Source organism: Lontra canadensis, unplaced genomic scaffold, assembly GCF_010015895.1.
Source record: "Lontra canadensis isolate GAN:19392208 unplaced genomic scaffold, GSC_riverotter_1.0 scaffold227, whole genome shotgun sequence".
NCBI lineage: Eukaryota > Metazoa > Chordata > Mammalia > Carnivora > Mustelidae > Lontra > Lontra canadensis.
The window spans coordinates 133,986-152,285 of NW_022631221.1; positions in this window are offsets into that span (position 1 = coordinate 133,986).

Genomic DNA, 18,300 nt, shown 5'->3' on the forward strand with positions numbered 1-18,300 from the left:
CAGAATGAGCAAGGAAACAGGGAAGCAGGTACCCTTGACTTGATGTGAGGAGAATGGCACTTTATGTCTGTGGTCTTCCTCCCAAAAACCCATAAACGCACTCTAATCATGAGAAAAACATCGACAAATCCCAAGTGAGGAACATTCTGCAAAATACCTGACCAGTTCTCCTCAAAAACAGGGGAAGTCTGAGACAGGGTCACAGCCAAGGGAAGACTAGAGAGATGTGAGTACCATGGGTCATACAGTAACCTAGATGGACTCCTAGAACAGGAAAAGGACGCTAGGGAAAAACTGAGGAAATCTGAATAAAATATTGACTTTAATGAATAATGATACACTGATGTTGGTTTCATAACAATAATGAACGTACCATACCAATGTAAGATGTTGTTAATAGAGAAACCAGGGTGCAGAGTATATGGGAACTCTCTGTACTCTCTTTGCAATATTTCTGTAAATCTGAAACTTTCTTAAAGAATAAAGGGGACTATTAGAAAGTGGGGGTAAGGGGTGCCTGGGTGGCTCAGTGGGTTAAAGCCTCTGCCTTCGGCTCAGGTCATGATCTCAGGGTCCAGGGTCCTGGGATGGAGCCCCACATTGGGCTCTCTGCTCAGCAGGGAGCCTGCTTCCTCCTCTCTCTCTCTGCCTGTCTCTCTGCCTGCTTGTGATCTCTGTCCGTCAAATAAATAAATAAACAAAAAGTGAGGGTAAGAGAATAGCTTCTGAGAAAAGGATGGGAGTACCACAGTTGTCAAAACTCCCGTGGGTCCCCTCGAGGCATATGGAATAACCAGGAGAGCCAAGTCAGAGACCCAGAGACAACATCTGCAACTGCACTAGACAAGGTATCCCAAAAAACCATGAAGTACCCCCCTTCCCAAATTCCCAAAACTCACTGGAAATGCAGCAAGTTAACCTAAGCCTAAGTAGCTGAAATGGAGAGGACCCAATTCATGGGTCCAGACAGGGCACCATGGCGCAGCAGTGACTGATGGCACGGGATCCCACAGCCTCCCCAAACTAACAAGCCACACCTGCTTCCAGAGAAAGCCCCACCAGGAAGCAGAAGTGCTGGCAAGGCCTGGTCTGGAACAGGACCGGACACAAGGAGCAAAGGAGAGAAAATATCAAAACAGAAGAGGGAGTCCGAGGAAACAAGTCTCAAAAAACAGCAGGTCATTTTTTTTTTTTAAATCATTTTGCAAAGAACCACCAAGGAAGGAGTTCTAGAGCCAAGAAGAAACTCTTGACTCAACCCTCTCTCGAAAAATACTCCACTCACTTAAAAAAGTAGGAACAGAAAAGGATATTTGAATATCTGAGCAAAAAGATCAAATCACTTTTAAGGGAAAGAAAATAAGGTTGTCATTCCAGAACCATTTTTTTTTTTTTTTTTTTTTTTTTTTTTTTGTCAAGATGCAATGGAATGACATATTTAAGACAGCCAGGAAAAGAACATGAGCACTGTGGCTGATGTATCCAGCCAAACTGACCTTCAGGCATAAAGGCCACAGGTAAACTTGAATAACATGCAAGAACTCAAGAATATTTCTTCTGTAACCCCCACCCCCACCCCAGGTGGGGTGGGAAGCAGGCTCAGCAGGGAGCCTGCTTCTTCCTCTCTCTGCCTGCCTCTCTGCCTGCCTCTCTGCCTACTTGTGATCTCTGTGTGTCAAATAAATAAATAAAATCTTTTTAAAAAATAAATAAATAAAGATAGCTATTAGAAGAAAAGTAAAACCTTCCGAAATACCAAAAGGTATATTGAGAGAGAGATGAAAAAGTCCACGCAGTGAAAGATATATGACAAAATATGTGAACAATAAAATAGATTTATGACATACAATATACAACAGAACTAGCAAAACGTTGATCATTGTGTGACCAATTGTGTAAATATGCTTACTTCACCTAATAAAAGAAAAAATGTTTAGGTTGGTCAACAAAGCAAAAGGAAAAACACACACTATGTAAGAGACATACCTAAACAGGGATTTGGATGGGTTAACAATCTTGAAATGCACAAAGGTGTACCAGGACTATGTAAATCCAAAAAAAAAAAAAAAAAAAGTGACATTAGAAGAAACAAAGAAGGACATTTTATAATGGTAAAGCTTATAATTTACTGTGGAGCTATAAAGTTATTAATATACAGCAACCACTTTCAGAAAGGAAAAACTGCAGCTTTTACAAGGAAAAATATGAACATGGCAATAGAAGATCATGATATTTTTAGGAACTAATCTCAGAAGTCATTCCACCATTTGTACCACACTCTATGGGCCACGGTAATGACAAAGGCCGACACAGTTTCTAGCAAAGAGAGAGGTTTCACCTCCTGCTGGAGGAGCAGGTTTCAGAAGAACATGTGGGATGGTGACTAGTCAATGTTGTAGCCACCTTTGACACCTGCACTCTGCCACAACCACCTACTCTGTTGGTGAGGCTACAGGGAAGTGTGAGTGAGAATTTCATTTTAAAAGTTTAAAAAGAGGGGCGCCTGGGTGGCTCAGTGGGTTGGGCCTCTACCTTCAGCTCAGGTCATGATCCTGGGGTCCTGGGATCAAGCCCCGCATCGGGCTCTCTGCTCAGCGGGGAGCCTGCTTCTCCCTCTCTCTCTGCCTGCCTCTCTGCCTACTCATGATCTCTCTCTGTCAAATAAATAAATAAAATCTTTAAAAAATATATTATAAAAGTTTAAAAAGGAAGACATGCAGGGGAAGGACAGAATATTGATCTGCCAACATCTCTTGACAACCACACTTCTATGATACAAGGTTAATCTATTCCAGTTAAAATCATGGTCAAAAAGGTTCCCAGGAGAGTGCACCTGGGTGGCTCAGTTGGTTAAGCGCCTGCCTTCGACTCTGGTCATGATCCTGGGGTCCTGGGATCAAGCCCCAAATGGGGATCTGCTTCTCCCTCTCCCTCTGCTGCTCCCCCTGCTCATGCTCTTTCTCTGTCAAATAAATAAATAAAATCTTAAAAAAAAAAAAAAAAAAAAAGGTTCCCAGAATTTTTCTGTTGGCTTACATGTAGGTAGAGCTCTAGCCTTCACATGAAGATGAGATAACATGTCTAAGATCTCATGACCTGGGTCCTGGGTTCCAGTCCTCCCCTTGAGGGACCATCTTACCTGCGTTGCAGCTCCCTGTAGCTTGATCCCACTTTAAACTTTGTCGCGCTCTGTTTTCTACAAGCAGCACCGTTGCTGTTGATGGCTACGTCCACAATACAGTAAGATCTTTGGCAAATTGTTGAATACTTAATTAACGCATTAAATCTTTCAGAAATCTTCATTTAAATGATCACTGAAGAACATGAAACAGAAAAAGAGAGCAAGTAAGGGGACGGCAGAGGTAGGGTGGGAGAGTTCAACCAGCAGGAGCCATTAGCATGGACTCCGAGGTTGCTTGGGGAGGGGATGAAAAGGAGAACTGAACAAGCCGGTCCGGGTGTCATCTAGAATGTCTTCTAGATCAGTCTCCTGCCCTCACCCACTGCTGCTTAGATGCAACCACCAGCCTTAGATCCTAGCTCAGTTCACTTGGGCTAGTATCACAGCAATAGGTCGTTTACAAACCACAGAAATTTATTTCTCACAGCTCTGGAGGCTGGAAGACAAAGATCGAGGGAGTTCTGGTGCGAGCGCTCTTCGGAGTACAGACTTCCTCACACGCTAGAGGGCAGAGAGGGAAGCAGCCTCTCTCCAGACTAGTGACGCCTACTGCAGGGCACTAATTCCACGCTAGGGTCTCCACCCTCTTGACCTCATCTAATCCTAATCACCTCCCAAAGTGATGTTAAAAGAAACAAAGAAGGGCATTTTATCATGATAAAGCTCATAATCCACCAGCAACCACTTTCAGGAAGGAGAAACTGTGGGTTTTGCAAGGAAAAATATGAACACGGCAACAGAAGATCGTGACATGTTCATGGAGCTCTGAATTACCAGCGCACTGGGGGTTGGGCTTCAACATGGGAATTCCGGGGGTGGGGGGGGGGCACAAACATCCAGTGTACAACAGATACCAAAGCCCAAGGCAGAGGCTCAGAGGGCACAGGGTTTCCACACACTCAGCAGAAGTCCCAAGTCTCCCGCCCCGCTGAGACCCAGGGGGAGCCGGCTCTCCATTCCCAAGACCACTTCACCCCACACTTCATTCCGCCCACCCTGGCTAACCCAGGGCTACAACCCCACTGGGGCGGCCTGTGAGCAAAGAGAGAGAGGAGCCACAGGGCGTGGAGGTGGGAGACCAACGGAGTTTCTCATCGTCCCTACTGGGAGCTCATTGAAGACATGAAAGACATTGTCCTAATGTCTCCAGTGCCCAGCACAGGTCGTGGCACCCAGACACACACACACACACACACACACACACACACACACACACACACACAGCATCCCCGGGCCCAGAGATAGACAGAAATAAAATTAAGAAACAAATGTAAGGGCGCCTGGGTGGCTCAGTGGGTTAAGCCTCTTCCTTCAGCTCAGGTCATGGTCTCAAGGTCTTGGGATCAAGCCCCCCATTGGGCTCTCTGCTCAGCAGGGAGCCTGCTTCCTCCTCTCTCTCTGCCTGTCTCTCTGCCTACTAGTGATCTCCGTCCGCCAAATAAATAAATAAAATCTTTAAAAACAAAACAAAAGACAAATGTAAAATAACTGAAAACATCGCAAGGGTGTTCATATGTTACCTGTGTTATTAAGACAAGGTTTGGGGGGTTTTTTTTGTTTTTTGTTTTTTGTTTTTTTTTTTTCAAGAACAGGGAAGTTTACCTACATGGAATTGGGACTATATTTCAGCTTATACACGTAGTACGCATATATTATGCAAATGTCCCCGCCAGTGGAGGATCGCAACCCGCGCTGCCCTCCCGCCCCGCCCTCACCACCCCGCCCCGCCCCCTCCCCACGCCCGGGCGCTTCTCGGCGGCCCTGGCAGCGCGTAGCTCGGCGCCAGCGGTGCAGAAGCACCAATTATCCTTGGCAGCCAGAGCCAGACTTGTGCCCGGCCAGCGGAGGTCGGAGGGTCACTTCAGCAGCAATATGTCAGATTATTTATTTTCAAGCAGGCTGGGGACCGGGCAGAGGGTGTCCGAGCCTTCGCAGGAACCTCAGATCGTTTCATCTCCCCACCTGGGTCATCCCAAAACACACATCCAGGGCTTTCCAGGCAAAATCCAGGGAATTTGAGGAGTTAGTCCTAACTGACTGAGCTAACCCGGCTGAGCGAGACGCCTCCTCTTGATCGTGGACGTGGGGAAGGTGAGCTGCAAAGAAGGAAGGGCGGAATCCGAGGGAGAACCTGCAGTGGAAAAATCCCGGATCTGTGGGATTTCCCACGAGGGAGGAGCCCGTTTCCTCTCAGCGCCATCCCAACCCCTTCCAGCCGGTGGCAATGCCACCTGACCCGAGGATACGCATGGGCTTCACGGCCCTGGCGTCTAAAATTCAATTAAAAACAAAAAAAAAAGTTTGTGGGGAGCAATAGCTTAACCGACAGAGGTTTTACTTCAGGGGGTTCAGTGTTTTGGACCCGGGTACGGTGCTTGCCCAGCATTATAAACGTGCTGCATGGCACCGAATTGTTGAACTTTTAAACGGTTCACTGAGTGTTATATGAATGTTACCTCAATTTAAAAACAAATGAGATGACTCGATGCAGTGGCTGAATAAAAATTAACACCCAAGAATCAATTACCTGGACTTAGAACAGAAATATTCAGTTAGAAAAAGAAACTGGAGAGAAAGTCCTTTTTTTAAAAGAGCCACCAGACCTGAAATTAAACTTAACTAGAAAGGTGTGGAAATCTATGCATTTGAAATCGCCACACTTAATTTAAGGGCAGGGCAGAAATAACTTGAATGTATATGGAAAGATTTGCCACATTGCTAGACAGGAATTCTGAAAATTGTAGAAAAGGTAATTCTGCCCCCAGTCTTCTGTAAATTAAATGCAATCTTAATCAAAACCACCAATTTTTTTCTGGAAGTTGACAAATTGACTACAAAGTTCATTCAAAATTCAGAAAATAGGAAAAATGATCTGTGCAATTTACCCATAGTCCTGACAGCACAGATCCCTTCTTCCTCGTGTGTCTATGTTTTTGGAAAAGCTATAAAACACAATGACAGCGATCTCGGACTCTGTAGTTAGAGTCGATCCCAACTGTGCAGCTTAAGGGTGTGTGTATGACGTAACCTCCCTAAATCTCACTCGTCATACAAATTAAGTGAAATTCTCATGTATGACTGCTTAGCCTCATTTTTCAGGCATAGTGAGTCTCAGCATTCAGGAAATGGTTCCTGTTACACTTACATAAATACACGACAGCATGTCTACAATTGTATTGTACACTGTAAAATGGTTTTTTAAGCTCGATGTTCCATAAGGGACATCTTCACAGGTCAAAACATGTATTTTTATTACCCAGTGCCTAACCCAGCACCAACACCTACTGTGTGCTCAGAATATATTTGTTACATGAATAAATAAGGAAATTAATCTTGGCTCATTTTTTTAAACTTGCTCCTGATTGTAATGTTTGCTCTGGATTCCAGCATGTAGAGGCACTGTAAATGAATAAGGGGTCCTCTGCCAACTGACATAGATTACCCGTAATGCTCAAAAAACTGAAAACAGGGACGCCTGGGTGGTTCAGCCCATTAAGCATCTGCCTTTGGCTCAGGTCCTGATCCCAGGGTCCTGGGATCGAGTCCTGTTTTGGGCTCCCTGCTAGGTGGGGAGTCTGCTTCTCCCTCTGCCTGCTGCTACCTCTGCTTGTGTCGGCTCTCCCTCTTTCTATCTGACAAATAAATAAATAAAATCTTTTTAAAAAACCCTGAAAACAACATTAAAATATCTCATTGATAGAGATTATGGATAGACTTTGTGCTTTAAGTAATTGCAAATGAATTAAAACATTTCCGCACCTACATCACCTGAGACCATGTATACCGAGAAGTCATTTCAATGTGAAGATAGTGAAGGTTGTTCCATTTGGGGGGTAGGAGGACCCAGGATTTTGACTATTCCTCTGCAGAGCTGAATACACCCACTTCTCCAAGTGCCTCTATTGGTCTGACTTCTTGCTGCTTTTCCAGGAGAAATATGGTAACAACTATTTCTTTGTGGGAAATGACCACCAAGTGAAATGTAAATAAAGTGAACATTTCCCCCCAGAAAATGTGATTCCAGAGAAAGTCTGGAACCCCAAGAGCCTTTTTTTGTTGCCTAATATGGCAAGTCTAAAATCTTCAAACAGACACATCAGAATGTGTGACCTACAACCACGTCTCCCACCAGCTATGCCAGCAGCTGGGATCTGGAGCAGGAATGTCCGAATTTGCAAACTGAGTCAAGATACAAATGGAGGGACGCCTGGATGGCTCAGTCTGTTAAGTGCCTGCTTTGGTTCAAGCCATGATCCCAGGGTCCTGAGATCAAGTCCCATATCAGGGTCCCCAGCGGGTGTCTGCTTTTCCCTCTCCCTCTGCTGGTCTCTCTCTCTGTCAAAGAAAGAAATAAAATCTTAAAAAAAATTAAAAATGGGGTCCCTGCCCCACAGCCCACCACCCTTCTCTTCCCATCTCCAACACCATCACCCTTCACCAAAGTTCCTCATACACAGATTTGGTCCAAACAATCTAGTTGGCCTGGCCAGCCCCGCCCACCTCCCTCCCACCTCAGCAGACACCTTGAACCACCCTTCAGAGTGCACATGCCATCAGCTGCGGGAATTGGCGGGAAACCCACACAGGCTCTGGAAAAATGGAATATGTTTTGGAAGGCTGGGGTTGTTCTGGGTGGGCATTTCCATGACTCTGGGGACCCCTCGCCCTGTAGAGAAGACAGCAGATGGAAGAAGGCAAAGCAGGACTCTCAAAAGCCCATGCCGGGCAGAGCCCCATCTCCCTGCTCTAAGGAAGCACTGGTCTATGGCCAAAGCTTCGATGTATCAGTGGCTCTCGGTGGTGATGCATTTGCCTCCCGGGGGTCATTTGGCAAAGTCTGGAGACATTTTTGGTTCCCACAAGTAGGGTAGAGGGGGTGCTTCTGGCATCTAGTGGATAGAGGCCAGCTGGCTGTTAAACATCCAGCAATATACAGGATAACCACGGCCTTCCCACCCCTGCAAACAAAAAATTAACTGGCCCAAAATGTTAGTAGTGCCAATGTTGAGAACCCCTATGACACATGCATTAATGTGGACCCCAAACAGTCTAAGGGTTCAGACCCATAGTCTGCTGCTGACTCATTAGGGGACCAGTTATTTTTCTCTCGGTACCTCAGTTTTCTCACCTGTAAAATAGGTTAATGGAAACAATTTCCCAAGGCTATTGTGAGAAAGAAAAGGAATTTGCCATGTAAAATGCTTGGTACAAAGTAGGTCCCCAATAAATGTCGTGTTTCTTCAATGAGGAGGGAAGCCGACTTCATAGTCTTACATGCCTTTTGTGAACCAACTAGAAGTCTCTACGTTTGGAAGAGGAGTCCGGCCATAAAAGCAAAAGAAGCTTATATTATTTCAGAATGACTGTGGATAAAAAGTCAAGAGGAAATACAGATATATAGAAAGATATTCTTAAATTGTGTTAATCAATGAGAACATCGTACATATAAAATGTTTTATGAAGCTGTGGGCAAGAAAATTATACTTCTGGCAGGATTTTTCCTTTTCTGTAAAGGATTCTCCATATCAAGACACCATCCCTACACCTTCCCTGGCCTCTCCATCCCTATTTTTTCCACTGGCGCCCACCCCAGCAGCAGTCCCTAGATGTAGGGCAATCCCATCAGAGGTGACTTGCTGCCATCTGGTGGCAGAATTGGTAAGGGCGGCTAGGATTTTGTCCGCAGATTGGGCCACTAAACCGAGGTCGTGATTTTACCACGCACTAAGCAACCATTTATTTAACAGCACCCAGGACTGTGGGGAATGTAAAGAAGGACAAATTTTCACCTCCTCCAAGAATTAGATGGAGACATTTGGGTTTTGGGGCAGCTGATGATAACTTGAGACCCCTTTAAATCTGTTTTAACATGTTTAGTTGGAGTAGGGATGCTCTAGTTATTAAAAAACTATTACCTAATAGAAATTATATATAGAAACTATTATATATAGAAACTATTATATAGAAATTATATAATTTCTCATGTTCAAATAAGGAATTTCCTACATGTGATCATATAAAGCTTTAATCATTCACACTTAACTAAAAGAGATCATTTGTAATGATATAGATAGAAAACAACATCCAAAAGTGCTTAAAAATTCTTTTTCTGACTCTTATCAGGAAAATGTTTTCAACTTTCCTGTGTTTCTTCTTTTCTTTTTTGTTTTCTTTCACTGTTTTCCTACCGGGGCTACTTTCAGAGAGGCAAATTTAAGGCTCTAAAATGTAGATAGTGAATCGCCCCTCATTGATAACACTGCTACTGATTTATTTCAGCATTCCAGCTGACTTCCCGTGGCTCTTGGGCTGATAGTCTGACCCAGCACTGCCCCCAACAGATTGCACTTCCAGGGTACAAACATGCCAACAACTGTGTTTTATTCCTGACCTAGAACACTAAATCAATGAAAGCGGGACCTGTTTACTTTTCCCCAGATATGAATAGAGTTGCAGCTGGAAACCCGACTTAGCTAGCATCGATTTCCAATTCATTCCAGTGATCATTTTAATGCTTATATTTATTATGACATATCTTCTATGTCTAAATAACACCTACATGTGCCTATGTACATATATATATGTCACCAAAAATAAAAACGTATATACCTAAGCACAGATCACCCAGATCAAGAAAGAGAGCACTGATAGTGACTTCTGAGTGCCTGTATGCTATATCTCTCTCCCCCAACAAAAGGGACTTTAATAATGTTTTTGCATCTTACGTGGGTTGGGCCAGAGCGTATGGTTGAAAACCATAGAAATCAACTTTGATCATCTTAGACAAAAATGGGAATTGCTGAAAGAAGTTAGGGGTTCTCACAGAAGTCATAGGGGACTGGAGATCAGATCAGACTTGAACTTGCAGGAACCATCTAGACCGGGGGCTGGCCCGCCACCAAGGACATTGGGTACACTGCCCCCCTCCCCCTGGTTCTCCTCTCTCCCTGCCCTAGGTCTTCTGAAACTACGGCTTAGACCTTGGTCTTAAAAGTGATCAAGACCCTTCTCTCTGTTTTGAGTTTCAAATAAACAGCTGAGTATCCACATGCTTGTTTCTCTCTGCATTTCTGAACTTCTCCTCTAAAAGCCTGAGAACTCACCAGCCAGGCAGACCAGGGGCCATCTGGTCGTGTTTAGGAATGGGGGAGGTTAATATTCAGCATTATCATCTTGCCACTTATTAAAAGGTATTTCTGGGGCGCCTGAGTGGCAAGTCAGTTAAGTGTCTGCCTTTGGCTCAGGTCATGATCCCAGGGTTCTAGGATCAAGCCCTACATCCCTACATGGGGCTCTCTGCTTAGTAGGGAGCCTGCTTCTCCCTCTCCCTCTGTCTACCTCTCTCTCTCTCTCTCTCTGTGTCAAATAAATAAAATCTTTGAAAAAAAAAAAAAGGTATTTCAATGGAAAGATCCTTGCTGTACCTAGTAGTAAAAGACCAGTGCTAAACTGACCCGCTGGGTAATGTAACACCACCCCCGTATGTTATGGACGTCCCTCTTGTTAGCACAGCCCGTGACTCCCCTGTGAGGGGTACATAAGGGAAGGCCATGAGCCTTCTGGGCCTTTAATGCAGAACCGCACTGGAGGCTGCCCTTGTGTGGCTCCTATAGGATTTCCCATCGGTCTGCCTGCAGGGCTGCAGGGCTCCAGCCTGCCCACGAGGCACAGGGAGGACAGGCACAATTAAGCGCCCAGGGACAGCCGGTGAGGCTGTGTAAGAAGCTGGCCTGAGAGGCAAGGTCCTGTGCTGGCCGTCACCACCAGGGGACGGCTCATCCAAGCTCATCAGCCCACTTGCTCCCTACAGTTTTTCTGTGGCCCAGATGGTGTACACTTTCTTGATCACATTCCAACCAGTGTTTGTGGAGTCTTAGAAGCACCTCCACAGAGTCTCGGGTCCTCTAGGAACCCAGATGGAAGCTGCTAAAAAATTAACCACGCTTATCTCTGGGTGGTGAGATTTTTGTTTTGTCCTTTTTGCTTATCTTTATTTTCTCCCTCCTCTAAAATACGCCCAGGTGGCTTGTGTAATTTTGTTTAAGCCAAAAAGAAATCAATGTTATAAAGGACCCCTGACCCTATGGGTCCTGCAGCTGTCTGCCCCTGGGACTTTAGCCTCCCATGCATCTCCCTCTCTCCCAGCCACGGAATGAGTATATTTGCTCACATCTACAGGCAGTTAAGAAATGCTTCAGGGGTGAGGCTTACCTCTCGGCCAGTCCTCGCCATTTTCCAGGCTGAGTGGTATAGAGACAATAGGGAGCTTGGCAGTAATCACAGCCAGAGTGATTCTGGAGGATGATGGAAGAACTTCTTCAGGAAAGGGTTAACACCCTGGGATGCGTCTCCCCAGCCCCTAGCATCAACTCACCATTATCAGGTCAGCGGACCATGCTAATGCCCTCTGCCCACGCCATGTCCGCTCAGCATCCACCTGACCTCTCAGCTCTTAGAGGTGGGCCAAGTTCTCCCTTACTGTTCTCCCCAGGACCACCTGCCAACCTGCTGAGGCCTCCAGCTTCGCAGTATCCAATTCGGACATTGACAAAAGTGTCTCATGGAACAGAAAGAGTTCAGAAAAACTCCAGGGGTGGGTCAGCATCTCTGGCCACAGGAAGCTCCAGGACAAGCCAGGTGATGTGTCAATGCCCGCTTTGCTATCCCCCATTTCGGTACGTTTTATATTTATTTTGGACTGGGTTCAGTTCTCTAAAAGTGTGGGAAAGAGAGTGTTTGCCATCTTTGCTGATTTAGTAGCTTGTACACACATTTCCCAACCACAGGCTAGAACATTGGACAGTACCATTTTGGTTTAATCTCAGTAGATGTGTAACAGACCAGGCTGAGGACCATGTGAACACCTTTCATTCATTCCCCGCCCCTGCTAACCTGTCTGTCTCCTCCCAACTGGTCTTAACCCTGGAGTCTCAGGTCAGATTGATGCTTGCTATGTGAGTCCCCTAAAAAAGCCCTCTCTGCTTGAAACTTTCCCACCCACCGTAGCCCCAGTGACAGGCACTTTCAATGTCCTTCGATCCTTTTTTAGATGACAGTTATAGGTTAGTAGCAAATACAGATTCACCCTTCCAAAGCTGCAATTTCCAAATCCAAAATGCTCTGCCACCTAGAAGCTCGTTTTGTGATTCACTTAACAGCAAACCCTATTCTGAACTGCTGTGAAGCTGTTTATGACCTTTAGTTGTTCCACTGTATGAATCATGGCAGAAATAATAGAATATCAGGACTATTGATGTGTTGGGTTATGATACTGCCCCAGACCCCAGCCGGGATGTCACATAGCTGCACTCAATGCCCTACCTCATCTTTGCAAACTTTGAGAAGTCGTGGGAAATTTCATAAGAAATTATGAACCTGAATCTGCTTCTCTAAATATAATATTTGGTCTTCTATAGCCCAATTAATTTTTTCTAGATGATTTAGAAATGATTGAGAGGGATGAGTTCAAGTCCCCTGCTACTTGTCTGCTTCTTCATTTCTGACTTGTGTCTCCTATAATTGTAGCTTTATGCATATTGTGCTTTGTTATTTGGTACATATCTACAATCCCTGTAGTCACTGTGAATTGCATCTTTGAGCATATAAAGTATCTTTCTTCATCTTCACTTTACTTGGTATTAAGATTATGACCTATAGGATCTCAGTGACTCAATCAGTTAAGCACCTGCCTTCTGCTCAGATCATGATCTCAGAGTCCTAGGATTGAGTCCTGAGTCAGGCTCCCTGCTCAGTGGAGAGTCTGCTTCTCCCTCTCCCTCTGCCTGCTCCCCTCTCATGCTCGCTCTCTCTCTAATAAATAAGTAAAATCTTAAAAAAAAAAAATGATTGTGACCTGTGCTCTGTTTTCTTTGTATTTGCCTCATGTACCTTTTACATACTTTCCTTTTCGACCTTTCAGAAGACACTGTGTCCTAGATGGGTCATTTGTTTTACTTACAGTATAAAGGTGGTTCTTGGGGTGCCTGGATGGCTCAGTCGGTTAAGCATCTGCCTTTGGCTCAGGTCATGGTCTCAGGGTTCAAGCCCTGCATTGGGAATCCCTGCTCAGCAGGGAGCCTGCTTCTCCCTCTGCCTCTGACCCTCCCTGCTGCTCATGCTATCTCTCTCTCCCTCTCTCTCTCGAATAAATAAAAGAAACTTCAAAAAAAAAAAAAAAGTGGATTTTGCCTAAAGAACAGCCTGAATCTTTTTTTCTTTTTTTGTAGGTGAGTTAAGCCTGTTTCAACATTTACTGATATGCCACATGTTAGCCTTAGTTCTATCATATTAAAATATTATACTTCATAGTTTTTAAAATGCTTTAACTAATCTGTCGCCTTTGTTGCTATTTCTAATTCCTCTCAAATTCCAGGTTTTCATTTTTGCTCTAGTTTTTACTTTTATTAGTTTTTAAAGATTTTATTTATTTATTTGAGAGAGAGAGAGCACAAATGGTGGAGGGGGGTGGGAGTTGTTGAGCAGAGGGAGAGGGAGAGGGAGAGGGAGATGCTGAGCAGGGAGCCTGTCATGCCGGGCTTGATCCCAGGACTCCAGGAACACGACGGTGGGGTGTGGGGGGGAGACAGACGCTTAACCAACTGAGCCACCCAGGCGCCCCCAGCTTTTACTTTTATAATGACAATTTTAATAATACCTCTTGTTTTCTATTATCTAACAATTACCTTTCTATAAACAATGAAAAAAATGAGCACGTTTCTCTTCCTCCCCTTTTCTCCTCTTCTATCCAATTTTAGTCCATAATATCTTTCTCAGAGGTTGGGTGTTTTGTTTTTTTTTCAGCTTTGAGGAATGTTCTTCGGCTCCCAGTTATTAGAGACCTAGCAATCGGGGAAACAGAGTTGACCTCTCACCTACTTTCCCCCTTCCTCTGCCAACATTTGTTACATGATTTGATATTGTCAGGACACATAATTCTTACACCCTTTTCAATCATTGTAATGTGTAGGATTATGTTAGCTTGGTCCCCAGTAAATGTGTTCAAGGCTTGTTGCCAATCTTCCTTCCATATTTTCCCTGATTATCTCTGACTTGGCTGACATTCATCCTCTGGGAGTTTTCTCAAGACAGGTCCACAGAATCAATATTTTCTGATTTTTTTCATGTTCAAGACTATCTGTAGGCTTTATGGTTGAAGGGTAATTTGGCTGGATATAAAATCCCTAGGTAACACTTTTCTTTCCCCTTGTAAGTATTGCGACACCATTTCTGGCCTTGAACATTGCTGGAGAGGACTGGAGGCCAGCCCGATTTTTTTCCCTCTAAGCATCTTGATGGTTTTGTTTAATGTCTTTAAAGGTCTAACACCTTTACAACCTTATATCTCTAGGGTGACTTTCCTGGGCTAATTTCCCCTTTCAGACGGTAAAAACTAAAGTCTCCTTTACTTCAGAAAATCATAGTTCTATTCAATCTGTTCCACTGTTCTGGTGTCCTTCTTTGGAGGCTGTGATTATGTGTCTTGACTCTTGTTTGCCTGTATTCTAGATCTATCATCTTCTCTCTTTTTAAAATTTTTCTCTCATCTTTTTTAAATCCTCTATTTCCACTCAATTTTATTGCCTTTCTGGTGTCTCTCCTCCACATCCCTTACTATGGTTTTTCTAATTGCCCCTTATTTATACCTCCTTCCATTTCTAAACAAATTTTTAAAAATATTTTATTTATTTGAGGGAGAGAGAGAGAATGAGCAGGTTGGAGGGGCAGCAGGAGAGGGAGAAGCAGACTCCCGGCTTAGCAGGGAGACCGATGTGGGGCTCGATCCCAGGACCCCAGAATCATGACCTGAGCCAAAGGCAGATGCTTCACTGACTGGGCCACCCAGGTGCCCTGTACCTCCTTCCATTTCATCACTATTTCTCTGACACTTTGTTTTTTGTGGGTTCTACCTGCCCGTGCTTCCTCTCCTCCTGTTATCTCAACATTTCTATGTTCTTTCTCTCTTCAACTTTTTATTTTGAAAAATTGCAAACTGACAACGTGTTAGAAAAATACTACAATGAGCATCCATAGATCCCTCCCATAGATTCACTGGCTGTGAGCGTTGCCCCATATCTTTCTGAACTTTTGCCCTCTCTTTACACACACACAGTACACAAACACATTTTTCCAAACCATCTCAAAATAAACTGCAGACATCATGACACTCTATCCATAAAAAAATCAGCCTGCAAACATAACTGCAATACAAATTTAACAATAAGGGCGCCTGGGTGGCTCAGTCGGTTAAGCATTTGCCTTCAGCTTGGGTCATGGTCAAGGTCCTGGGAAGGAGTCCTGTGTCTGGCTCCTTGCTCAGCAGGGAGCCTGCTTCTCCTTCTGCCTTGCTGCTCCCCCTGCTTGTGCGTTCTCTCTCTCTCTCTCTCTGACAAAAAAATAAATAAAATCTTTTTTAAAAATAACAGTAATCCCATAGTATCATCTAATATGTAATCCATATTAAAATTTCCTCAATCACCCTCCAAATGTTAGATTTTTTTTTAAGATTTTATTTATTTATTTGACAGACAGAGATCACAAGTAGGCAGAGAGGCAGGCAGAGAGAGAGAGGGGGAAGCAGGCTCCGCACCAAGCTGAGAGCCTGATGTGGGGCTCAATCCCAGGACACTGGGATCATGACCTGAGCCGAAGGCAGAGGCTTTAACCCACTGAGCCACCCATGTGCCCCATGTTAGATATTTTTTAAGCAGTATCCAATCATACATTGCATTTGGTTGTTCTATCTCTTCATTCTCTTTTAATGTAGAACAGGCCCCCGCTTCCATTACATTTACTTTTTTAAATTTACACCCATATTCTAGTGTCCCATATTCTAGATTTGTCTTGTTAGTTCTTTATATTTCATTTGTTTTGTAGCACTTATATTTTCAGTGAACTATGAGCTAGGTCTAAAGATTTAATTAGATTCATATTAAACATATTTGCTGTAATTACATTGTGCATTTCATACTACATTCTGTCAGGAGACATATGACATCAGCTTGTCTCATTATTAGTAATTCACAGTTTGATCACTTGGTTAAGGCGGGTAACTGCCAAGTTTCACCAAGGTAAAAGGACATATCTTCTCTCTATAATTATTAATTAATCTGTATGATGATACTTTATCACCATATGACTATCTTATTCCCCAGTTACCTCTTACCCAAAGGGTTTGGCACCTCTTGAGAATTTTTTTTTTTAAGATTTTTACTTATTTATCTGACAGAGAGAGATCACAAGTAGGCAGAGAGGCAGGCAGAGAGAATGGGGGAAGCAGACTCCCCACTGAGCAGGGAGTCTGGTGTAGGACTTGATCCCAGGACCCTGAGATCATGACCTGAGCCGGAGGCAGAGGCTTAACCCACTGAGCCACCCAGGCGCCCCATCTCTTGAGAATTCTTACCTGAATCAACTTATTACATTAAGTGTTCCAGAATGGGGACTCAAAAAAACTTTGTTCTCATATTTCTATTTTGTGGTTTTCCTTCATAGCAATGACTGAATTCACTTTTTTTTTTTTAAGATTTTATTTATTTATTTGACAGACAGAGATCACAAATAGGCAGAGAGGCAGGCAGAGAGAGAGAGAGGAAGAGAAGCAGGCCTCCTGCTGAGCAGAGAGCCCAATGCAGGGGTCGATCCCAGGACCCTGGGACCACGACCTGAGCCGAAAGCAAAGGCTTTAACCCACTGAGCCACCCAGATGCCCCTGGATTCACTTTTTAGAATTCAACAGCGTAATGTTTGGTCTGCTTTCTTCTGCTCTATGGCAATGTTTTCCTGATGAGTATTCTTCAGTTGTTGGGAATTTTTCCTACTCTCTTCCTCTTTCATTTTATGGTGAGTTTAATTTGCTGCTGGGTAGTACTCATCTTTGAATGGGCTCGTAATTTGCTTGAGGCTCCTGCAGAAGAGGCCAGGGGAGCCTTCCAGGCTGGTTGGTTTTCCCCACCATCGTCAACTAGAGACACAGGCTGCTGCCTACAATTACTGCTCTTCGTCTGTTGCTTTATATACCTTTATGTGAAGGATTCAAGATCGCCGCAGATCCTTTGCTACTCTACGACAAATAGGATGTGGTGAAAGTGACAGCATGGGGTTTCCCCAAACAGGGTCACAGATACCTTATTGCTTTGGCTCAGGCCCCTTGGAGCAATTGCTCTGATGGAAGTCAGCGACCACATAAGAAGTCGGACTATCCTGAGACCACAAAGCTCTGAGGAGACCCATCCTGGCCACATGGAGAGGCTTCACAGAGAGAGAGGAGTGTGACAAATCGAGGCAGCAGACACGTGAGCAAAGGAGGCACCCATGGCTCACCTTAGCCCCCTCTGACAGCAATTATAATAAGAAACCCCAACCAGCTGAGACTGCCACATCTCAGAATTGTGAAAGATTCTAAGTTGGTGTTTTAAGGCATGAAGTTCGGAGGGGGTTTGTTACACAGCAATGGATAACAGAAACATTCTACTGGTTGCTGGGACCTCACTGGGCTCTAAAATGTCTTCTGCTGTCAGACTTGCTCACCCAGTCCCCAGAACTGCTGTTAACAAAGAAGGGATATCCCTTGAAATTGCCTTCTTTTCTTTCAGGGGGCACATATATTTCTGGAACTTTCTCACATCTATCTTCTTTGAGCCTTCCTGTCAGTTCCTCTTCATTCCTCTTCCTGTCACGTTTTCCTTTGTGACTTCTGCCTGCTCTCAGGCACTTGGGCAGCCTTTTCCCATATTTTGGAGTCTGCAAATTGTATTTATCCCCTACTTTCATTAAAAACTATTGTCTGAGGGCACATGGATTAAGTGTCTGCCTTCTGCTCAGGTCATGATCCTGGGGTCCTGGGATTGAGTCCCGCATCAGACTCCCTGTTCAGAGGGGAGTCTGCTTCTCCCTCCTTCTCCCTCTACTGTTTCTCAGCCGCACCCCACCCTGCTCACACTCTTTCTCTCCCTCTCTCTCTCTCTCAAATAAATGAATAAAATCTAAAAAAAAAAAAAACCCAAAAAACAAAAAACGAAAAAACTATTGTCTGGAGGGGGAATGCCGGGCTGGCTCAGTCAGGATAGCATGAGACGCTCGATCTCAGGGTTGTAAGTTCAAGCCCCATGTTGGGTGTTGAG